This window comes from Coturnix japonica, chromosome 9, assembly GCF_001577835.2.
Source record: "Coturnix japonica isolate 7356 chromosome 9, Coturnix japonica 2.1, whole genome shotgun sequence".
Lineage (NCBI taxonomy): Eukaryota > Metazoa > Chordata > Aves > Galliformes > Phasianidae > Coturnix > Coturnix japonica.
This window is the reverse complement of record NC_029524.1, coordinates 6,927,241-6,952,122: the sequence shown is the minus strand read 5'-3', so window position 1 is coordinate 6,952,122 and position 24,882 is coordinate 6,927,241. Positions and strand designations below refer to the sequence as shown.

General features: G+C 47.1%; 1 long non-coding RNA gene across 1 annotated transcript; it reads left to right on the top strand.

Annotated features, from left to right (window-relative positions):
• Window positions 1-14,436: 14,436 nt before the first annotated feature.
• LOC116653863 lies at window positions 14,437-23,554 on the top strand. Its single transcript, XR_004308448.1, has 3 exons — window positions 14,437-14,613; window positions 14,702-14,929; window positions 22,443-23,554. It is a non-coding gene; the product is annotated as an uncharacterized LOC116653863 (long non-coding RNA).
• The last annotated feature ends 1,328 nt before the right edge of the window (window positions 23,555-24,882 follow it).

The window sequence follows — 24,882 nt, the reverse complement described above, 5'->3', positions numbered from 1 at the left end:
TATATATCAGAGTTAAAGTGCCCAGGCTATGATAACTATTATCCTTGCTTTCTCCTTGCACCCCAGCTTGCCTCCTGCCTGCCACAGCCACGCTATGCAGAACATGGGCTGCGTTCCTCCTGACCATGGCTAGAGGGGTCTGAGCCATCTTGTTCCCTTGTTACTCTCTGGATGCATGCTTGAAGTGGAAGGGTGGTTTGTATTTTTGCTTTTCATTTACCAGAATTGGCTTAAACCGCCCCCGGGATTCTCAGTTCAAACAAACAAAGGAGATTACGCTCAAGGAGCCTCCCAGGATGATACAAGCAATGTGATACCAGTGGGCACAAAGTCAGCGTGTTTTGGCCAGCCCAGAAGCTGGAAGCTTTGTTTTCAGCCTGGCAGTGGATACAAACAAGCGGATTTTGGTTGTGTTCCTCTCCCTCCCACATTCGTTGGTCATGTTAGATTGACACATCTTCAAAGGGTGACCACATGAATTAGGAATGGCACAAAGAGCTGCTTCCTTCAGACTGGACTACGGGGAAAACCCATAATGGGATGAGTGAGGGAAGTAAATGAGTATTAGGAAACCTTGTGTTGTGGGTTGAACATGGGATTTCTCTGTGTCTATACCCTCTTTCCCAGGGCTTCCCGACACACTGGGTGTACTGTACCTTCCCAGAGGGAAAAGGAGGTGGCAGCTGGGAGATGGCCAGCAACTTACTGGGACCACCAGAACTGTTGCAGTGGGTTAGATGCTGAGAGCCAATGCCTGGGCTCTGCTGAAGGTACTCTGGCCATCAGCTGGTGTCACCTACAGACCTGTGGTGTCACACAAAGAGGGGGCACCGAGCTCTCTCCCAACCTGTATCAACTCCCCCCAGCCCCTGCTCTGGTTTTAACCAGGCTGAGGGTTTTCATGGGATGGGACGGAATGGGGGTAGAAATTCGTTGACAATTTTGCTGTGGTTTCTCATCTTGATTTAATTCAGAACTACCAGGCTTTGTGGAGGGAATAGCTGATTGCAGGAATGCATCGTACTGATGCTTACCAGATACTTTTTTAGATGGGAAAATCTTTCTGTGTCACGAGAAAGTTTGCAAATGTTAGTTTTCTTGTAAATCAGAGTGAAACCAGATTTCAAGAGGTTTCAGTTTCTCCCAGACATTGAGTTTTGGCCACCTTCAGCCCTCTGGCAGCTGGCTGGGGCTGCTGAGTGACCTCCTCCCATGGCACACAGCACAAGGTGTTGAAAACCTGAGGCAAGATGTGGTACCAAGCCAAATATACTGAGGAAGAGCAAAAGTTTTCTTTCTTAGAGCCTTATTTAGTTTTTATATTATGTCTTAGTGGAGACTTTTCTTTCTGTTTCATTGTTCAAGTCCGATAACAACCACCGTTGTATTTGCAAGATTTATGTGATGACAGCCCAAGTGCCTCCCCAGCATTTTGTTTCTTCCTGTGCCAGGGTGCTGGCTCAGCCTGCAGCCAGCAGCACCCGGGGCTTGCTCCCCCGTGCTCTGCTCAGCACATCCCACCTTGCACCATGCTGGCAAAGGTGAGAATGGCAAAGGTAAAATGCTTTTTTCCATCTTGCAGATTGCACTTGCACTGCTTATCTGGCTGCTTGATCCATGAGAACGTGTCTCAGAGCATCTGGAAAAGTGTGGATAGCTTCCATCCCCTCCCAGAGACTTGCGGGTCCTGGCTGTGTGCAGGAGGAGGACGGGAGATTTGGAGCCGTGGCCGCTCTGCATGGCAACATGCCTGTGAGGTTTGCTGTGCTTGGATAGAGCAGAACTGTGCAAAAACAGAACAAGATGGGATTTTTCCAGGTTTAATTTGAGCTTTAACTTGTTCCAAGTGTAACATTGAGATCTTGCCACTTCTTTTGTTTTCCATGCTCTGCTGCACTCTGTGGCAGCAGCAGTCACAAGTGTCAGACCATCATCAAAGGCTGGTTTTGAGTTGTGTGTGAAGGAAACTATGCTGACAAGGAGAACACTCGCAGGGAACTGCTGTACCAAGGCTGCGTGCAGGTTTGGCACCCCTTCTCCCCTTGCACACACCACGGTGATCTTGGAGCTCGGTGGGTGAAGGTGGGAGCAGGGTCACTTGTGGCAGCCATGGTGCGTGGGGCCAGTGGGTTTCATGTCTGTATTTCTCTGTTGCTGTTCTGGGTGGAACTTGTAAATCTATTGTGGTTTTAAGTTAACGTGCAGTTAGAGGAGGAAGATTATCTGAGTGTTTGCTCTGTATGCTTCACCTTTGTCTTTTGTCTTGCTTGACTGATACACAGCAATGTACTTTGGCAACCTCAGCCTACCCGTCTACTCTCATTAGCACTCCAGCATGTGTTTTTACTTTATGGAGGGCTGTACCGTGTTGCGGACGGTGATGGGAAAGGAGGCGGTGTGGGTATGTGGCAACCACTTCTAACACTGCCAACATCCTGGCATTTTTAGAAAGCCAGAGTTGTCACACGTTTTGTTCTGAAAGCCATTTGTCTGTAACCTCCAACTGCAGTAATAATCATAATCATCATCCTGCTAGTGCGGAGGATGTGTGGGAGAAACAGGCCTCCTTGAAAATTTCCTCCCAGCCCGTGCCAAGCCTGAAGCAATCTTTGTTTCATGACGGAAAGCCGTTCTCACGGCGGTGGGTAGCAGCCCAGCTGCGACGTGTCAGCGCCGAGCGCTACATCCCGCTCTGGAGCAGCACGGCTCCAATGCATCCTTTCGTCAGGCGTGTAGGAGGCGGCGTGGTCGTATCTCCAGAAATGGGGAAATAGAGCCCTGGCTTTGCTGCTGTGTCCCCTGAGTCAGCAGTCCCGTATGGCAGCCCCTGGGATGCAGTGCAGCCACACAAAACGGATGGGCCTGTCAGAGCTGTGCCGTGTGCTTATGGCTGGGGAGGTGCTCTGGGCACGGGGCTTGTCACTGCTGCAGAAAATTGCCCTCTAGGGGCTCGTTTCTTGTGCTTGTTCCTCGCCTGGTAGTGTGGTTGGATTGAGTTTTGGAAGCTGGATGAAAATCAATTCTTATGAGTTAAAAAATTCAGCCAGGTGTGAGCGGTCGAGTCATTTTTCTGCCTCCTTGTGCTTCATAGGCATTTCAGCGGTGGATGTCATCGCAAGCATAAGGAACGAAGTGATCTAAAACTCTCCACCAAGCAGGGAAATGGTATTAATCTTGTTTTATTCAGAGGGAGATGGAAATAAAGTGGTTTGATGCAGTTTGTACAACATCACGTGGAGGATCTCTTTTACAAAAACCAGATCTCTCATCTCTTAATCTGAGGCATTAGCTGCAACAACATCCTTCTTCCTTAACATCCCTTCATACATGCAGTAACTTTGTACTAACGGTCTGTTTTTATTGGGCATTGCCGTGAGAAGTGATTTCTTTGAGCCAGGGCCAACTCACTCACTGGCTTTTGTTCAGAGGTAATGAGATGGCTTAGCATAAATTCAGGAGCATGCCAGGGCTTTGCACCTGAACGGGCATCCAGAGGTCTGCACCCTACATCCAGCACTTAAAAATACATCCCCTGATGTTGTTTGGAGAGAATCAGTGAGGAAGAGGATGAATGCAGATGTGTGACTTGAGGAAGAGGATGAATGCAGATGTGTGATTCGTGCCAGCTGCGGTGATCTTAGGTACTTGGGCCTGATTCTTGTGTTACGCTGTGTTATTGCTCACTGGTTTAGTCTGCATCTTTTCTGTCAGAGAGGTGGGGATGGGAAGATGTGGCCTCATGTCAATGATGTTGGGCCCAAGCATGACTGGGTCCTACAGCAGCACAGGGCAGTGGGAGTGCCAGAGCCTTCCATGCCACCCTGCAGCTGCGTTGTGCTGCTGGATCTGAGCAGCATTGCTGTGACTAAATTTGTTTGCTGTTTGCAATAGTTCTCTCATTGGTTCCCAGATCAGGCAGTTTTGGCTTGGCTTTAATTGCCATCTGACCTCCTCACTGCTAGTTCTCTTCTGCACTTGCTGTGTTGCAGTCATTTTGCTCTGGGCGGTATTCTGGGAAAAACTAGGACAAGCTCCTTGGTGCCTTTGGTAGATGTTATGCCTGGAAGGTGGCCCAGTCAGTGCTGTAAGAAATGCTCCTGACTGAGTAAGAGGAGCCAAGAAATAAAAAGTTAGGATAGCATTCCAGTTAAAACATGGGAGCTCCTCTTGCCATTTCAGAGTGGCTTAGCCTGTGTCATCACAGTGCTGAAAGAAAGGAGGACCCGGGTGCCACAGCTCCCAGAAGACTTCTGATCATATGAACAACTGAAGAGTTTCCTGTGATAGCCTAAAACAACACTGTCTGTCTGTCTGTGTAGTGCTGGGGAGGGCAGGCCCCAGTGTGTGCTCCTGTTGGTGTGGGTGCTGCTGGTAAGAGGTTTGTCATGTTGTTCCTTTAACAGGGGTCTGACCTGACAGTGCTATTGCTGCTTAAGGGGTGAACATTGAAATGTTATCATCTAGTCACAAACTCGCTGTTTTTTATCCCTGCTGAATTTGCTATCCCTGCTGAGTTCTTCTTAGAATAAAAGCCTAGCTTGTCAGCGTGGCTTCTTTTTGAGTGTATTTGTGCATTGAATCTAACCTACGGACAGTGGTGAACGTCACATTGATTTGTTGAAGTGCTCCTAATTCTTTGTCTTGTGCCTTTTTAAATGAAGCAATCTCTGAAGTGTTTATCTACAGACGCAAAAGCCCCTATAAATTGATGTATATTCCTAACTTCATGAGAACTGCTTGTTAATCTGCTTATTTTCCATCTGATCAAAGGGCCTCCGGAACCCACAAACATAGCAATAATTCTCCTGGTCTGGTTTGCTCCAAGGTTTTGCTTGACTGCACAGCTGTTTTCCATGTATTTGGCAAAAGAGGGGTCAAAGCCTGCATCTGGCCCACCATTTCTGGCAAAAACCCCCGATGTGTTTAATCCTTTTTGAACATGAATATTCTGAGAGCTCATTTGATTTATTAACCTGATTATTTTAATGTGGGGAAACAATGTGGAAGAGTGACCTTCGTTCAGGAAAATGCTTGTCCAAGTGTTTCTGCTCTGAATCTGTCGAAGCTCAATGCAGAGTGTGTGAAGGTCTGGCGTGCACAACAGGGCTACTCTGGGACTTGGCTGTTTGCAAGCCTTGGGCATGGTTGGCTCTTGCATTCTGCACTGTGTAATGGGACCTGCACCATGGAGTTATGCAAACAAGGCCTGGAGGAGGGGTTAGGTTGCTTTTCCCTATAGCAGAGGGATCCCAGTGCTACACGAGGCTCTTCATACAGGTATGGACTCAGCTCACCTGAAAATCACAACAGGGCATGTGTGGACTGGTCATTTGTAGTACTGCTGAATGAGCAAGAAGAGTTGGTTTTCAGGGGATGTTATGCCATGCAGTTTCATTAAACACTCCTCTCCATCTCCCCGAAGAGCAGATCACCTCTTCCTATGTGCTTTGGGAATGTGCAGTGACTAAGTATCAGTGTATATCCCCATTCTCTGCTGGGTAGAGCTATCTGAGTGTCCCCAGTGTGTTTTGAACTGGGTGCTGAACGGACGTGAGACAGATGGATGCCATCCTCGAGAGCTTTGCAATGGAAGCACATTTCCTCAGTGAATGGCAGTGTTGTAGGATGAGTAATGCCCTTAACATTTTATACAGAGCTTTGCAGTCTGTGTGACGGGATTGTCGTCTGGGTCACTATTCCTCCCTTCCTATTACTCACAGATAAACTGACTAATTCACACATTATTGGCCAACACTTTTCAAAGTTGGCTGCCTAAAAGAAAGCATCTTTAACAAGGGTGGCTGGGTTTCAGAAGCTGCTGAGGAGCCACTGATGCCAAGCAGAGCCCAGTTTACAATAATTGAGCCAAGTTTTCTTTACAGCTTCAGACCCTGGTAGCATTATTGATGTAACTGGGATTGGAAAGGTACTGGGCTTCAGCCAACCTCGAGAGCAGTGCAGCAGCCAGGAGCAGGCTGGGCATGCAGCAGATGCCCAGGGAGGTATCTGTGGGGGATGAGCACTGCTTTTGCAAGCTGGGTGTTGGAAAAGGAAACCGATGGAAACAATAATCGAAGCCAATAAACAATCCTGTATGCAACAAACTTTAAAATTCTCCATTTCGTAAGAAATAGCCATTGCTCAGGGCCAGTATCATAAACGCCCATCTCAGAGTGCTTCCCTCAGCTCTGACCATGACCAGATGTTTAGTCAAATCCTGTTAACCTCAGTTTCACAAGTTCAGGCTTTTCCTGTGCTCGGGGCCAGAACCAAAGCTTGCTGGTGTGATGAAGGGCCTCCTTGGGATGCAGGGGATCCAGGTCAGCACTTGAGATGGTTTGTGTGAATATTGGAAGGCAGTTCTCAAACAACTCTCACTGTGTTTTGAGTGCTGTTCACTTCTGGGCTTTGAAAATGTGTCAATGTAGGCATCTATGAAAATCAGCCTCTGTGAGAGACATTGAGTGAAGCCTGGGGATGAGGAAGGACGCACTTCTAAAGACTCGTGAAAAGCTGAGCTCATGCAGCTTGTGTTACGTGCTGGATGCCTTGTATTCTCCTCTTCTGCAGGGAAATCTCAATGGGCAAAGAAGTCTGGATGTTTCAAAACATACTGCTTTTCATTCTGCATGTGTAGAATGGTTCGAATAGCAGTCATCCAGAAAGCAGAAATACTAGTGGCAAAGTAGGAACTCTTGTACAGGGTAGAGATTTTCTGTTTCACTTCATTCTTCTATCCTGGTGTGACTTTGTGACCTCAAGAAATCCCTTTCTATCATGAAGGCTGTCACTGAGGTGAGCTTGGTGGGCATGCAGGTAAGTTGAGAGAGGCAGCAGGTCTCGTGGGCTTTCCTTTTAACTTCTGTCAGAGAAGAGTGAAGTCAGTGGGACACAGACATGGTGATAATGACTGTCTTTGTCTCCCAGTGACCATCAGTTATCATACAGGTAGTTGTTTCCAACAATTCTTTCTTAAACAGCACTGCTGGTTGGGTGTTGGGTGTCTGTTCTGGCTATAAGCAGCTCTGAAGGAGCCACTGAGAAACCTTCAGCTGGATTGAAACCGAGGAGAGCTACAGTTGGCATAGATGTTGCATTTTATGCCTCGGTTGCCTCTTAGTCAGCATACAGCAGCACAGTGGGATTGGCTTGGGGCTCTGAGCCTGTCAGGGAAATTTTTCTTCTAATCCATAAATGTGGGGCATCTGTCAGATTTATTTGGTTTTCACTTATCCCATGGTGATAGTGTGGCTCTGTGTCCCTTTGACAATTGTCCAGTGCTTAGGTACCTTCTTGGCTGCTTCAGTGCAAAATCTAATGGAATAATTTATCCTGCAGCAACTCCCCTAGTTCGCATTCTTGTCTATAAAATCCTTAAATATTTCTGCTTCAAACTACCCCCTTCTTCTGCCCACTCACATCTTTTACTTCTTGTTATAATAACACTCAGAAAAGCGAGTGGAAGGCTTTTCTGTAGCTTCTGCAAGGTCTACATCTTGTTCATCTATCTAGGGAGTCCTTAAACTCTTAAATATCACACAGCTACATGAAACAGCACCTTAGATCACTTCGTTTTTTATTAAACTCTGATAGAGACAACTTTAGGGACAGGATGTATCTGGTTTTTAAACCCAGCTTGTGTTTCCCAGAATCGGTACCTTCATGATTACGTCTCATTTCTGGTGCTGGAGAGCTGCATCCAGGAGCTCACGCTGTGAAGTGGTGAACAAAGCCCTCAACTATCTCATGTGCTTCTTCACACAGATGAAAATGGGCACAAAGAAGCTGGGTGGTGTCTTAAGGTAAGCTAAGAAAAGACCTTGCACATGTACAAATAGCTGTCTGTTAGAGATCCTTGGGGTGGAGATCTTCGTGGTAGAAGATGAATCATAATCTTGTGGACTACCCAGTGTTCTTGTCTTAGGAAACAAGCAGTTTGTTGCCAGTCTGGACAAAGAGTGACTTTTTGAGCAAACTTGTTCCGTGCTGATGAGGACAGCGTGTCTCGTCCCAGGATGTTATAAGAAATCCTTTATTTGATTCAACTCTCTTAATAGACTGCCTACTCATCTGCTATGAACAGAAATTAGAGTAAAACCTTGTACCTTTTTTCCTAGTATCTCATATAACACCACTGGCACTGATGGTTTGCACCAGTGCATCCTAAATTTAAAATACAGAAGCAATGGGCTATTGTGGACTGTGGTGCTAACAGGTTTTAAAAGGCAGGTTGTTACATTCCTTGGTCACTCTGTACCTCCCTAACCAGCCTCTTGGGCACACTGGGCTGTACCAGTTGGTAGGGACCCAAAGTCCCTAGAGCTGTGGCATGGTGATCCTGGCATCATTCAGGTGTGTTCCAGCCAGGGAAAGCAAACCTTGGTAGCATGAGGGGCCACGTGTGCTCTCAGGTGGTGGTTTAAGTCAGGCTGAAACACCCATATTGCACAATACTGATGCTTACAGACAGTACAAGTGAAAGTAGAGTCCATGTACTGGGTTTGTCAATGGATGGATGTGCCTCTGGGCTGGATAAAGCTGTCTTGTATGTCTGGCCTTTGAGCTGATCTTAGCAGCGGGGAGTGGAACCATCCTAACTGTTTGATTTCCACATCTTCCGTAGAACTGCACTTAGGCTTCTAAATTTGCTTGTATGGAGAAAAAGCCCCTTGTGCTCCTCATGCACCAACCACGGTAGGATGAGGCATTACTTTATACTCTTACATCCATGCAAAGATTTTATGTGGGCAGAAGGGAAGCAGGTCTGAAGAGTGCTTCCCCTCCTTGAGCCAGTGTGTTGGGATGTACGTGTATACCATCCTATACAGGGCAGTGTGTGGGCTGGTGTCACGCACAACTCTCCCCTTCTGTGTATCTTCCCTAAGAAGTATCTCTGTCTTTGGCACCAGCTGTAAAAATGAGGAAATGTTGGTGTTTTGTTGTGAATAAGGGGATGGAATCTGAGCTTTGACCACTGTGCCATGAGGAGACAGTATATCCTTCCTCCCTTCACTGTTTCATATAGGCTGATTTGAACACTGCAGCAGATTATGGCACTGTGGGTGTTCAGAGTTTTGGGATGATTGATCACCTCTCATAGAGATGCAGATGGTACTGTGATGAGTTCCAGATCCTTTCAATTGAGCATCTTCAGGGACAGCTTTATGGACCAGGCAAAGGGGAGGGTGTTCTTAATTTATTTTAAAACAACAACAGCAGCAATGCGGGGTTTAAAATTAAACCCTCTTGGCTCATAAATAGTAACTTTAAAATTTGACTGCTTAAAATAAACAGTCTGAAGGGCTTCGGTCACACATCCTTAAAGTCTTTGGGAAGACCTGAGAGGGCTGGGTTTGTGGTAAGGTCTCACTTGTAGGAGCCCAGGTGTTCTCCTGGCCCCAGATGGGGTGCACCAGCTCCTGGGCACTGTAATGGGTGCTGCATTAATGACCTGGTCAGATTACCCCACTTACAAGATTTTGGTCCTGGGAGCAGGACCTGGATCTGGACATTGCTGATCACTGCTTCCTGAACCAGCTGGAGCTTGCCAGCATTTGTCCTGGACCTGTTATCTCAGTAACAGAATCACTTATCATGTCAGCTCTGTTATCATTGTTTTTCATCAGCAAGAAGCCAGGAGCAAAGCTCAGCATCTAGACTCTCTGTTAAGTTCTGTTGTCTGACAAGGGTGAGAACCACTCCAAGAAAATCATTTGCCACCTTTTTGGCACATATTTTAGTGCTTTCCAGCGAGCTGGCAGAGCTGGATTAGCTTTTCCTTTACCCCAGGCAGGTTACTGGCAAACCTTAGCCATGCTGGAGCAGAAGCATGGGATGGGGATGGGGCTGCTGCACTCCCCACCTCCCCATGTGCTCCCTGTTGCTGATGGGAAGGCTGATGGGAGTCGCTGCCCCTTTGCACACAGGCTTCAGTTCAGTTCAGCTCAGTGCACAGAGCTGGTTGGCTTTCCAGAGGCCATTTCTGGGCTTTCTGGTGATGTCAGGTTGCTCCCTGAGCCAGCTGGCACCAATGTCCCTGACAGCCCGTGCCGTGGTGGTTGTCCTCGCAAGCACTCCTGCCTCGCTGAGCACCGCGCCTCTCTGCCGCCCAGCCTGGCTTCTGCAGTTCACTGAAGGTTATTGGAGGTTTAAAACTGCTTTGGCACTGCTGCAGTCCCTTAAGGCAAAGATGCCTGTTTATTGTTACAGCATGGTGTGAGCACAGCGCAGAAGAGTCCCTGCAGAAAAGAGTATTTCAGTGAAATGTTGGCTGGTCTCTTAAACTTAGATACCACTGGAAACTAATGCTAAGGGTTGGGTGGTTTTTCTTGTCCTCATAAATCACATCGTGGAGTTTTTGTTATTCTGCTCTCATCCTGTGCTATCTTTCTAGTGCTGATAATGAGTGCTCAGCCCCTGTGTCCCCCTCCCCAGAGGGGTGAGTGTGGCCCCCAGCTGCTGGCAGCTCTCCTGCTGCTCTGGCCAGCCCCATCCCTCCCACAGCTCAAGCTGGGGAGCAGAGGGACAGGGCCAGAAGCTGCTCATGCATCTGCATGGCCCTGAAATCTGCTTTGCTTATCTTCAGGGAAACTGGAGTAGCCAGTTTGGAATAGAAACCCCTGCATCCCTCCGGGTGGAGCTAGGGATGGCTGGAGAGGAAGAGCCTGTCTGCAAGGCTGCTCTGGGGCCTTGCAGTGCTTGAGTGCTTATCTCAAAGCGCAGCCAAGGGGTCTGTTTAAGGCAGAGGCTTCTGGGGGCTGAGCCCCCCCTGAGGGTCCTCTCCTGCCCATACACAAGTAGAGAAACCTTCCTGACCCTGCTGTCAGCCCAGTGGACCTGTTGCCAGTCAGGGCTTTGATTTGCATCTTCCACTGCTTTTGCACACAGGAAGAGGAGAAGCAGGCTAAATATATCTAAATACATATGCCCGTTCTTCAGCACCCAGCTCTGAAGTTTTCATCACTCTTTATTTGGGCCGTGCAGAGGAGGAGGTGGCTGTGTGCCTTCGCTTCATGTGTGTTGGTGTGAGATTTTAGATTTCAGGAGAGTTCAGCCCTCTTCTCAGTTGCACCCGTAATTCTGCATCCTTGTGATAATTTGGAACAAATGTTAAATGCCGCAGCTCGCAGTGGAGAAGAGACAGAGGCTGCTGTGAGCCTCCCCAACCTGTTGGCCACAGGCCACATAGCTGTGCAGTGTGGCACCATCCAGACACTGTGCCCCATGTCCTGCAGAAGGTTCCCAGCGATCTGGCACACAGGAGCTGCAGTGATTGCTGGTGTAACTGCTGACCTGCTCCTCGTGCATGCATAATTCAGCAGGAATAATGAGTTAGATCCCCTGGCTGTCATGAAGCACCAGCTGATGAAGTGGTCCATCATCTCTGCGGCTCACAGTGCGTCCCGGTGTGAGCGGTGTTCTGCATCTCTTGCCTCTTACTGAGAGCACTGAAACTTCTGATCGGTTTGGGTTTTTTTTTGCTCTTTTCTCCTTGCATTTGATGTGAAGTTCATGCTAATGCACTGTAGCTCACTTGATGTTCCTGCCACTCTTTCAGCTTTCACATCTTTGCCAGAGAGGAGCAAATCAATTAGGTCCCTAAAACTTCACAGGAGCAATGGTTTCAAAGCAATCGCTCATAAACACATTACTCAGAGAAGACAATTAGCAGAATATTCACAGCGTAGGCACACAACTCAGGTTCAGATGCCTCTGGTTCATCTGCCACGCTTTCCCTATTGGGGGTCCGTAGTTACTGTGAGAGATTTTAACATAAAAAAAAAAGTCTTTTTGAGGGAAGATGTATCTGTGAAATACCTGCCTACATTCTAAATAGCACTTGTTCTGCTTTGCTAAATACAATGTTGGTAACAAGCTTTGAGGATGTTTTAATAGCAACTGCTAAAAAATATATGTTGTGTTTACATCTTTTTTGATGATTCACACACGTGTTCAAAAAAATACATAAAGAAGTGGAAATACAGCATGCTTTAGGTACAGCGTCTCATAACTGATTGATTCATCTAGTAAGGGGTTTGCCTGTGAGTGACTTTTTATAAGCTTCTTTGTGAGACATTCTTTTACCTGGTAAAACTGGAACCAAAACATACACAGCAGCTGAGTTGCAATATGCATCTGCACATCAATAGGATATAAGCCATGTTTTGGCCATGCATTGCACCTCTGATGTGATCCTCAGGTTTCCTAATAGATGGAAAAGATTCCCATAGGGCAGGATCAGCACTGCCATAGTACAACTCATGCTTGATAGCAGTATGAATCAGGAAGTGCCACTTAAAAGACTTCATAAGGGAATCTGTCTCTTGAAATTAACTGTATTTTGTTGTTATTGATTTGTGTAACTGTGCAGCTGAGAATCTAGAGCTTCATTTTTACAGAAAATCATGGAATTGATGTTAGAACCACTGCTTCCATTTCCTTTTCAGAGACAAAATACAAATTCAATCTGAGATTTTGCCATTAAATAAATGAAGAAAGTAACTCTTCTCTTGCAATGCTCAAGCAGGTGTGGATAATCTCACCTGAAGTATGGGTTGAAATAGGAGAGTAACTAAAAAGTGCAATAGCTAGTTGCTATTGCTTTGGGACAGAAAGACAAAAGATACAACTAAGACTTTGCTAAAGTCAAAATGGGCATTAAAGATGTCCAGTGGTCAGTTTAACCCTTCAGTTTAGGCTGACGGAAACAAGACACATTGCAAATATGTTGAAATAAGACTCATCATATCTAATTTATTTCTCTTTCTGTTGCACAGATTCAAACTCAGCTACAACCCAAACGTATTTTATCCATACTTCAGCGGCTTGCCAGTGCTACCTCTAACATACCTGGCAACAGCCAGAGAAAGAAATTAGGATCAGAACATTTACTGTCATCCTCATCTCCTCTATTACCAAGGCTTATTTTATTGGAACCTCCATCCTTCCAACCAGAATATTGTGAGAGTTGGTTTATGTGTGGAGCAATTGACGTGCCTTCCTACAAGCTACAAGCAGCAAGTGCTTCCTGCTCCATCAGGAACTCAGGAACAAAGTGAGGTGTCTTGCAGACACGGTGTATTTTATTGAATCTGTATAGACTAAGCTGACGAATGAAGCTGCTCATTTTTTCCATTCAAATGCTCTCAAAGGTCCTCTAATTCCCAACACTTCTGCCTCAAACCCTTCCTTATCAACCACAATGCAGTTTTCACCATACGCCCACCAGACCGTCTCAAATCGATCGCTCTCAGCCAGAGTTTTAGTGGAAAGCTGAGATCTGCGAAGATGTTGTTACTATCAGGTAAACAGTCGCTTTTGTCTTTGCCAGAATAACTTTGTGAATCCCTCCCTTCCTGTCTCAATGTTACAACATCAAGAGCCCACTGCCCTGAGAGGAGCAGGCAGAGATCTCTGGGCAGTGTCAGGGGTCTCATGACTCTTTTTACAGCTCTCATGTTGGGGCTGGGATGTGGTTTGTTGCAAACAGTGGAACTGCTGGAGAGTGGATTATGTCCTCTGAGAAGGACGTTGTTGTGTGTGCTATGGGTTTTGTAAGAAACTGACTTCGATACAACTTTTGTTTTATGAAGTTTGATGGAAGAACTGAGCAGCGTGTTTTCTGGGTCATTGTGTCAGTGTTAAGATGCTTTCCACTTTTAATACTGGCACCTATAGGTTGCTCAAAGGCAACAGGTTGGGAGGGATGGGAGTGAGTGCTTCTCCCTAGAATGTCACAGCCATCTTCCTGCAGGGGTGTGCAATGTGCTCCAACTGACACACGTACTTCTGGAAACAGTGGAGGCGGATGTGAGCATCCTCATTGCTGTGTCCAAAGTGCTGCTCCTCATCCAGATAAGCAGCTGTGAGGTTTTAACAGAAACAAGAGCTTTCGTCTCTTCCTTCCTCTTCCTGACAGCAACATTCCCATTAAAACTTTCTCCAAAAGTTCAGCCTCAGGCAGACACCTGGCTTGGGGAAAAAACTCAGTGTGATTGACTGCAGTTGTGCAGTTCTATAAGCCCCTGAAAACAGAGGATTTTATCAGTAATTAGACTTTAAAGAAAGATCCTATTGAGGCCTCAGTTTCTAATTCTTGCTGTTGGGGATGGGAAGCACAAACAAACCGGCATTTAGTGTATAGTATGTGCAGCATTTAGTGCCTTCTGAAAGATTTCTTTAATACCAAGCCTGACTGGAAGTAGGTCAACAGAAAAAGGAGCAAATCTTATTTGCAAAAATGCATTAGGAGCTCCACTGTGCTTAAATCCAATTGCCATCGAACAGAGATCCTAAAAACATCAGGAATCGGGTCTTAGATCAGAGAGTTTTGCACAGTGCCATCGGTGAAGCAACCCCACCATCCCTCACCTTCCTGGTGCGGCTCTTCCCACTGTGCAGAGGGGGGGCTGTGCCTGTTCTCTCCTGCAGGGCTGGGCTGTTCCAAGTGGACTTGCTTCTCTGTTGTTACCTCATGGAATCTATAGGATTAGTGCTGCCATGACCAGCAAAGCCCTGCTTGGGGACAGCAAGAGTAAGGCTCCCTTCTGGAAATGAAAACCTGCTGTTGACGATGCCAGAGGCATTTAGAAAAGTCATCACCATGGTTTTAAGGTTAGAAACCCTTTAAGTTTTTCCAGCTTGGGCCACTGAAAAGGCAAACTCACAAACTTGCAACTCTTGCTCTTTTTCTTAATAATAGGAGGAAAAAGGTCCCAGCGAAACAGTGCTTCACCAATGAAAACTGAACTGGTCTTTGTTTCTTACTAAAGAAAATAGGAAACCCTCTGAAAGCTTTTCAGAAAACACAGTCTGAGTGTGGCCAGCCAGGAATGCCAGCAAATCCCAGCTCCTCAAAGGAAGCTCTTCAGTCTCTGATAAATTTTTTGAATACCAGGTCTCCACAAAGAGGCAAAGCAAAACAGCTCATGTAAGTATGGTGGTGAGCTGTGATGATGTTGAGAAGCTGTCAGTGTGGGGCGACAGGGCTGTGCCCTGACTGCGTGGTGCCCTGTGAGACTGCTGGAAACACCATCAGCTGTGCAGCTCCGTGTCCCCAGCCTGCAGGGCTGCCGTCCTTTGTGGCTGTGGGGCTCTCTGGCACTGGGGCCGTGTGCCTGCTCTCTGTGCAGTTCTGGGAAGCACCCTGGCTTTGTGCTGGAGGGTGTGCGGCTGTGCTGTGCTTTGCTGACTGCCGGCTGCTGCCGAGCCTGTGTCCTCAATTCACCCCAAAGCCGTGCTGGGGAAATCAAGAGAAACCTTGCTGCAGGAGAGATGCTTCTCTCTCACTTTAGTATCTTTCATTAAGTAGCTTGCATATCTTGTTTTCTTGCTGGAATATGTTTTTGGGTGTTATTGTGTGTACTTCTGAGGCAAAGAATGAAGAGGTAGGATTGTGCTGTGATGCAGAAATACTTTTGCATCCTCCACAGTGTAAGAAGGGGCTGAGGCCTGATGGAGGTTGATGAAACTTAGCAAATCTATCTGGGGATGGGAGCGAGTGGTAAATGGGTCTGGGGCTGTGCACTGGAGCCCTGTCACTGTCATGCATTTGTTGAGGTTGGTGCAGGTTGTTTCCAGCTCTCCATCCCTACCACGCAGCCAGAGCTCTGCTGGAAGGTCTCCCTGTTCCCCTTATATGGGGGTCAGGGCATGGTGGATAGGTGCCAGTCACAGTCGAGGACCAATCTCTGTTGTTCCATGTGTTTTTTACCAGCCATCACTCAGAGCCCATTTTCAGATTTGAAGAATGAGCAGAAACTTGAAACAGCCAGTAATGGATTTTTCTCTGTTTTGTAATAGTTTATTATTAATGTATACTGTGTCTTTTGGATTATACACAGCAGAAATGAGAGCTGAGCAAAATCAGAATGATAAACACTTTACCACAACCAAAATACACAGAAGACTTGTCTCTGTGCTCCCTCGGTTAGCCGCTTTGCACGAGGTATTCCAACAGTGCAATTTGTTCTCTGCAGTCGCTTGGTTTAGCAGTATTAGCAGAGGGTGAAGCAATGATTGTCAATGACAGGTAGATTAATTTCCCATATGGTTTTGTTGCTTATTAGAATTTATCAGCTGCCTCTCCTCCTTGGGGACAGACCCAGCCTGCCTGCCCAGGTGACCCGCCAGCGTGTCTCTATTATCAGCAGAGGTTGCGCTCTATTTACAATCTAACTTATTCCAAATGTCACTTCCAAATGATCCAGTGCAAAGTGCTTACAGATGCCTGGGCTGAGGAGAACAGCAAGGGAAAGGAGAAAGGGCATTGCATGAGTCCATCTCGTCAAGAAGTCTTGTCACGTTGCCAAAGCCCCAGCGTACGGACTTGCCAAACTCGATTTCTTTCACCCTCTAAATCAGTTCAGTATGCGGTGCAGGAAAGCATCAGCACAGCAGTGTCCTTGAAGGAGCGAGCATGGCTCGCTTGCTGTTAATTGCAAATAATGAAGCAGATGTGGGGGCTCACTGTGAAATGAGAAGCGCGTACCTACTGCTGCAGAGCTGAACCCACGGCTGCCCGGAGCTGTGCCACATGGGGCTGGGACGTGGCTCCTCCCCAGGGCTGTGCCCTGTGCCATGCCCAGCCTGCAGCAGGGCTGGCTGTTCCCTAGAACCTCCTGCACCCCAACCTCTTGCAGTGGGGCTGTGACTCAGTGCTGCGTGGAGCTCCTGGTGTCACTGTGACTTATGGCCTGACCTTGAGCACACTCAGATGCTCCTTGCAATCTGCTTTGTGCCTGCTGGGTGCCCAAAGAGTGAAAGGGAGAAAACAGCTGCTGGGGCAACTTACCTGCCCTGTCCCCTCCTACATTTAGTTCATCTTTTTCTGCTATGTAAGAGGTAAATGTGACTTCTGAGGCTTGTTTAGAAAATCTTTCTGGACTTCTTTTGTCTGTGTATGAGATATTTCTACTTACTTTACTTTTGATACATCTATCTAGATTTCATTAATGTATTAATTTACTATTCTAGTCATTGGTGGTTCACCGATGCTCAGGTCCTTGCAAGAACTGTTAGAGCAAGACATGTTTTTACAGGTGTGCTTGCAATGAGACAGGCTGCACCAACGTATTGAACCAGGTGTGGTGTATGAGAACCACTTACAGTGCCCACAATGGAGGTGAACCATGGGCTTGTGTGGCCACAGAGGAGCAACTGAAACCCCCAGTGGCCTTAACATCTCTGCTCTAATGTCTGCTAATGAACTAGAGGATGGCAAGAGCAGTGCTGGGAGTGGGGGCATCCTGCCAGGATTTTGTGTGAATTTCAAGGCCTGAATTTAATACATCATTTTTATGCATATGGACACACAATACTAATTTATATTATAATGGTCATTAGTAAATCCTTAGGTGTATTACAGGCCACACAGACCATTAAAGCCCCAGCTCTGTTCTTCTGTGTGGAAATGTGAGGCTCCTTAGTGAGCCTGAGCTGATCCCTGTCCATCCCTCTAGTGTCCAGGGGGTACTGTATGATTCTTCTGGACATTACGTACATCACTGACTGGCAGTTCATAAGAAAAGCTAAATCCATCTTGGCAGAACTCATATCTCATTCTACAGTGTCATTTTCTGTGCTAGACAACCACACGTTTTCCTAACCTCTCAAAAGCATTCGGCACCATTCAGGCTCATGCTCTTGGTATCCATATGCGCCAGAGGTGATCACACCATCATACCTGCCCACAGGGCTGCGCAGAGATACAGCAACAGCAGGTGGGGCACATCTCTCTGAGCTCCCCATTATGGGGCTGGTGCAGTCTGTCCATCTGACATCTTAAGCCCTGTGTGAGCATTTTTTCTCTGTGACTTGGGCTGACTCACGAGCTGCAGCTTCCCCCAGTGCTGTGCAGGAGCAGCAGCTCATCAGCCCCCTGGAAGGATGCCTGGTGGCATTGTGCCCTGTGGGCAGGTCCTGGCCAGCTCTAGGGCACTGTGCTGAGCACCCCAGTGGGTGGTGGGCTGCTGCTGGAAAGGGTCTGCTGTTTGGGTCAGTGTCTCAGGGCTTGGAAGCCAGCCCTTAGCTGTGCTTTGCTGTCCTAACTCTGTGGGCTTCTCTTTTACAAGCCCTGAAAGCAGAAACCAGAGCTGTGAGGTGAGGAGAGAGAAATGTACCAGGAACTGATGTGAATGGGAGTAACCAAAAGTTGCTGCTGGGAGGTCAGGGCTGAGGGACGTCGTATGTAACGAGTCTGTTTACCTTCTGTACTTCTTTCAGGAAGTTTCTTCATAGTTTTTAAAAGTGGAAAATCTGGGGGTGGTTCTTTCCTTTCTCCTTGTAATCTCTGGGTTTAGTTAAGCCCACAAAAATGCTGAGAGAAATTGCTTAATCCTGTTGAAGTCTGTCATCATCTTCCAGCTCTAACTCAATACAAATTTTTGTTTGATTTCTGAGGAAATGCTCATTTGCCACGACAGATGACAGTATCTGTGCATGTCGCAGAGGGCTTTTCAATAACTGCTGTATTGCACGAGTAGCAGCAGCTCTTGGGGCAGCCCGGCATGCAGCACAGCAGGGTGTCTCCATGTGGTATGAGCAGGCTGTGCCTTCTGCCAGGCCATGCAGATCTCGCTCCTTGGTACAGAGCTGAACTTCCAGTCTTTGTCATGTTGCCGTGACCTCCTCCAAAGGTGGTATTTATTGTGCTCTTCCTTTTGATTTTGTCTGAAATCACCTTTATTTGAACATATGCATCACGTTCTGGGTAGCTGTGGGATTGGCAGCTGCTTGCTCCTGGTGTAACAAGTTACAGGTGTCCAAGGGCTCTGGTTTTCCAGTTCCTGGGAAGTGCCATTCTGTGGCCAAAACACCCAGGACTCAGCATCCATCCCCAACCTCCACCAGTTCTCTCCTTACTTCTCAAACTCTGCTGAGGTTGGTTTCCAGCTCACAGGTTTCTTGAATTGCTGTTGTTCAAACAGCCTTTTGATTAGATCTTTCTTTCAAGTACGATGATTTACTAGAAGGGCCATCTGCACTACCTGAATGAGTGCTGTTTCCTTTCCTCTGCTTTCCATCCTCCCTACAGATCTGCTTGCAAATGTGGCAGGTGCCTGTTTGGGTCACAGCCAATCTAGAGAAACAAAATCTTCTCCTTTGTGACACGTAGGGCTGTATTTCAGAACAAAGAGCTGAACTCTGTTTCACAGCCTGCAAGCACCTGATGTCTTGTGGCTTATCTGAACAAGAAGCAAAAGTCAGGAGGTTTTGTTAATGAGCTTTAGCCCAGTTTTTGAAAATCTTCTGTACCTTCCATGTCCTGGATGCGGTAATGAGCCTTCCTTGGTTACAGCAAAATACCCCTGTGCCTGTGTTACGTTTCCCCATGCTTCTTCTCAGCTGAAGCCTGACTGATAGCAAGGCAGCACCATGCAATGTATCAGGCTGGGAGGGCTCATGTCTCTGGCAGCAGAAGCTGTACAGAAAGCTGCTTGAGTTGAGTTGCTTGGCAGGTTACCCACCAAGTACAGAAAGTAGTGTTTCTTCTAGAAAAAAAAAACAACACAACAACAACCCAAACTTGACCTGGGGAGGAGGGGAATTCAGTTCTCCACCAAGGAAATCAGAATGAAATGTTTCCTCTGGGAACTGTTGTTGAAATGTTGATGCTTGTCTGCTGTTACAACAGTGGCTGGGTGCCAGTGCTCTGGCTGCACTGCAGTAGCCATATGCTCTCCGGTGACTGCAGCTCCGTGGGATAGGTGCTCTGCTCACAGCTCCCCACACACAGTAAGGGGCCCGGGTCTACAGGCTTGGTTTCACAGCGGCCCATATGAGCACGTTCGTGGCAATGGTTCCCCAGGAGAAAAATCTGAGCCAAGTATGTTCTGAACTCTCCTACTTCAAGGAAAGTTGCAGTAATGTGACCTTTTGTGTTTCAGTTTAGCATAAAGCCAAACAGAACTTGAAACGGGAGAAAAGAGTGGTTGCTGAAGTCTCACCCGTGGCCCACCTTAAGGTCTGGTAGGACAGATGCACAGTGGCCCTGGAGACATTCAAAGGCTGAGCCAAAATATTTTGGAAGGACTGTGATAGAAATGGCCGGGGCAGATTGTTCTTCTGTCATCAGCACTGCTGTTTTAAATGAAGAGTGAATAAATGCACTGGAAGGGTGTAGAGGTCCTGTAAACTGGCTAAGGACTACAGCAGCAGCTCCTGCACCACCTTGTGCAGCTGTTCCACCCTGCAGAGTAATAAGCTGTACTTAACAGCACCTCTGTATGCCCCAGCACAGCCCCTGCAGCCCCAAGCTGAGCCTCGCTGCTGGTGGTGGGCAAAGACTGAGCGCCTCTGTCTGATGCCAGAAGTGAGAGCTGACTCGGCACTACTTTCCTTTAGTTCCACTTGGCTGTGCTGCTGCTGCCTGTGGGTGTTGTAAGGACTCACTCAGGGTTGCAGCACTGAGGTGTTCCAAACCGGCTGCTGAGGCTGTTCCCCACGGCTCGGCGGAGCTGTATAACAGGATGAAGTGGGATTATTTTGCCTTAGCAGGAATCGCACACCTGGGCCATTCCAGATAGAGCAGACTGGATGCAGTGGGCACACAGCAGGCTCCAGGCATCGCCCCGCTTGGAGGTATGAATAGAAATGAAGCGCTGAGCTCTAATACCCATCTGCAAGGCAAATAGAACAAGTTTTTGTACAGGGGATTAGCACAAAGCTGAAGCCCTACTGGTTTCATTTGAAAATTCCTTGGGAAGAGTGGTTACAGCCAGCTCTTAAAGCTCACTTTGCACAGAACATCTTATAAAATTATGTGGTAGATGAGGAACATATGTCCCTTCTGCCTGTTTCATTTTGCCCTACTTTAGCTCCTTCCTTTCACAAAGCTCAACTTCTGCATTGAGTCCGAGCCTGATGTGAGGACTGCTTCTCAAATCGAGGTGGTTTCCATCCTCATTAATGGAGCCTAAGAAAGAAATGAGTGTAAGATCTGTCCGGATAATTTCTGATAAATTCCCCCTTTTTAATTTCCACTCCCTTTTTTTCTTTCGTAATTAACTGAGTTAAAGTAGTCCCAACTTGCACAATCCCATGTGAAAGAAATGCAGCCAGCATGAAATGTGATAGCTGCAGAACGCCCACTGCGGGGCTGGCAGTGATGGGAAAGGCCTGGCAGGTGCCCCCTCCTTCCCACCAGCAGGAAATCCTGGGTGCTGCACAGTGTAAGGTGTTGTTGGGGACTGGTGGCAGCAGACGCAAACTGGTTAGAAAACACCTGCATTGAGTCATCTGCCCAGTCAGCTACTGGAAATGGTCTCAGCTGTGATTTCCCAGGGCAATCCCTCCCAGCGACTCATTCACCCTAAGAGGAAGCACTTGCAGTTAATGCAGACGGGGATGAATTGCCTGGATTTCCAGCAGTGAGGCCACAGGTGAGCAGGCAGTGGTCTGGGCTGCTGGTATGAAGGACTGTGTGAGCTTTGGTGCTCTATGTGGGACCCTGAGCAGCCAACCTCATCCTTACAGCAAGAGCCACCAGGGCTGCTCCTGCCTGGGGAACTCTGCGTCAGGAAGGAAGGGAAGGGGAAAGTCTTTTGGAGCAGATGAAAGATCCAACTGAGGTTCAGCAGCAGGGGCCGGCCATGCCATGCGCTGAATGGGAGGAAGGAGGAATCACTTCCTCAGGCCTCCCTTTGTGCTGTTTGATAATTAACACTGTGCAAGATCTCTGAGTTTGAGCACCTGGAAAGCTCTCAGCTGTATGTAGGCCAAAGAAAACACGGTTTTCCTGTTAAAAGAAGTCTCATTTTATCTCATCAGCCTGTGCGTTTCTTGTAGATCCTGCTCATGTTTGCAAAAGTACATTTGGGCTCTTTCCTCTGTTCTCATACACAAATGTTCAGTTGGCCAAAGGCTGCAGAAAGTTTCTGTAGAGCACCAGTGAGAAACATCCCAGCTGGGGCTGAGAGGTGATACTGCTGCTTGGCCTGGGCTGGCCAGGAGCATAGCAGGCACTGCTGAGAGCCACTGTGTGATTCTATGACAGCAATGAGAGCTCAAGCCACAACCGGTAATGCAATGGCTGAAAAGTCCTTCTCTATCAGCTAGCATCTTGTCTAAAAAATTTCTTCATTTATTTGGGAGAGTATGGCAGATCCCCTTACACGTAACATGTTTATGTATACAGTGACTGATCTGCATGCAGCCCTGCACTGTAGAAACAACTGGTAGGTTGTAATGTTTGTAAATGTTGCTCTCAGATTAAAATTTAAGAGACAAGCTATGGAAATAGATCTTATTACAGCACACTGTGACCAAATATGGTCCCAATAAAGTGAAATAAAAGAGAACCAATTTTATATCAGGCCATTAACATTCTCCCAGATGCTGTGTGCCATATGCCAGAATTTTTAGCTCTAAAGCAAACTGTGTCTGTAACACCTACAAACTCACTGACTTCTTTCCTTCTCTTTTCACTTCCCGCTCTTTAACAGGTGAAGAAAGATGTGGCAGCAACCTGTGACAGTGCTCCTAGAGAGCAGCGCGTTGCAGCCGTGCCCTGCAGACCACCAGCATCCCTGCTTTGCATCACCCCATCCAGCACTGAGAAGCACTTCTGTAGGCGAGGAGGTTTCCATCTTCCAGGCTGTTTGGGCATGGAGTGCTCCACCAAGGTCACTGACTTGCCCTGTTATTCTGAAGATCTCCATACCCCTGTGACCCGTGTAGTCCGTATGAACTATCTACAGAGATTAGAGGTACCAATTCCTACCTTACTGTTATTTGCTACTTCATCAGTTTGTTTAGATTCCCTAGAACTCAAGATAATCTGGTTTTTAAGTCTGAATCCTCATGATTTCACACAAACATTAGATTTATTGGCAGCCTAAATGCTCAGTTGTGTGCATTATTTCCATTGGATCGAGAGCCGATTGAAAACTGGAGGGGTGAACATTTGCATGGTCCAAGAAATGAACTAGCACTGGATCATTCTTTTCCCCTCTGAGTTATACTGACAGCAGCCATAACATCAAGGCTGAAAAGTTTATTTACTATGTAAAGACCGTATTTTCTCTTCTTACCCCAGCTCTTTCTGGCTTGTGTTGCTTGGCAATATCCCATCAGCCACTAACACCCAGAGGCGTGGCACTATGATGGGATGAAAAATGAACATGCAGAAGAATATTGAAGATTTAAGTGGGTTTGGTTCTAAGAAAACCAGTGGAAAACATGTTTACTCCAAGCATCTGTAGCACCTAATTGAGGCAGTGATATTTTCTGTAAGAACAGAGGGAATGACTTTCTGCTTTCTCTTTGGATTTAAATTTTGCTTTGAATTGATATGACATAATTCATGGAATTATTTTCTTACAGCTACACTGGAAACTTTCTGCCCATATATGAGGATGTGTTAATCAGGGTGAAAAAGCTTGCAGTCATTGGAGCTGAGTTGATTTCTAGACTATTTGTTTGGAACTGTTGCTTCCTCCCAATTTGCAGAAATCCAGTGCTCAGTAAACACTATTATTTTTGAGCTATTAATGTTGCTATAAATTTGAATGCTAGAAAGAAGGCGGCAGATTGTGATTAAAATGGACGTAATCTACGTCTGTGTGAAGTCATCTCCCACGCTAAGTGCAGCAGAGAACAAAACACATGTATATGTGCCCATTAAGGACAATCTAGTGCCTCTGCTCTGCAGCATTGGTGTCACCAGGTGGATTCCTGTAGGTGTGGATGCCTTCGGGTCTCAGAGCCCTCTGGGGCTGTGCTGGTGCAGCCTGGGCAGCCTGCAGTGCTAGCCCTGCTTGCCAAAGGATGGAAATACACTTCACTGCCTCCCTGGTGCAACTTGCCCTCCATTCCCTGCCTCTTGTCACTGTGCCTTGGTGGCAGCTGTTTCAGAAGTGACCTTTTCCTTTTTCTCCAAAAATGCAGATTAACACTTTTCATAGACCTTTGAGGATGCAAATCCTACAAGTTGCATTATAAAGATCTTCCACTTGGCATCACATCCCCATCCGTGCCATCTGGAGGAGCCCTGAGCTGGGTAGGTAGGCTGGGGAGCAGAGGAGAGGGCTGCGGGAAGCTTCACACAGACAGGTGCTTCTAAATACAGCTCTGAGAGCACTCTCAGACCAATATTGGTACCCCCAGCCCTTGCTGGGCCTCCAGGCAGGGCCATGAAGGAAGTCGACAACGTGAGGCACTAAAATATGAAATGTTTCTGCAAAGAAACATTACAATTCCTGCTCTCTTCCAGTAAGTGTGAATTAACAGCAGTCCGGAGCTGAGCTGAAATGTGCAGGGTGAGAGACTGGGAGAGTTATTTTTAGCAAATACATATATATATATATATACATACAACCCTTTAATAGCCACCCATTCATTTGCTTTTAATGTGTACAAGACTTCAGCAGGCTCTGTGGGGCCCTGTTTGCTCCCCACGAACACTGGTGGCAAGGATCTGTGCAGAGGGGAGGAATCCTGGGCTGCAACAGAGTGGTCAGCACTGGGAATTTCTTTGTGTCCCACTGGGATCAGGTCTGATGAGTGTCCTCTGAACAGAACCACCATTGGCCCCGCTCCTCCCAGCACATGCCAGGGCTTGCTCCCAGTCTGCAAAGTCTGAACTTTGAGGTTTTCTTCTGAAGTATCCAACAATGCCAACAAAGACAAAACCAGGACACTGAAGCAGACATGAAGATATTTAGACTATGGGGGGAGGGAAAGGGCTCAGGGTTCTCTTTAATTTGCAGTTTATCAGCAGTTTTAAAGAGTAAACACAGCCATACTGAACATGCATAAGCATGGCTTGGAGAGCCATTGAAATCTGGGTCATGGCTTCAGCTCTGCCTGGGGACCTCGTTATGTGGATGCAGGCGCAGGAAGGCTTCCCAATGCTGTGAGGAGACCAGGAGCACTGAGCACAGC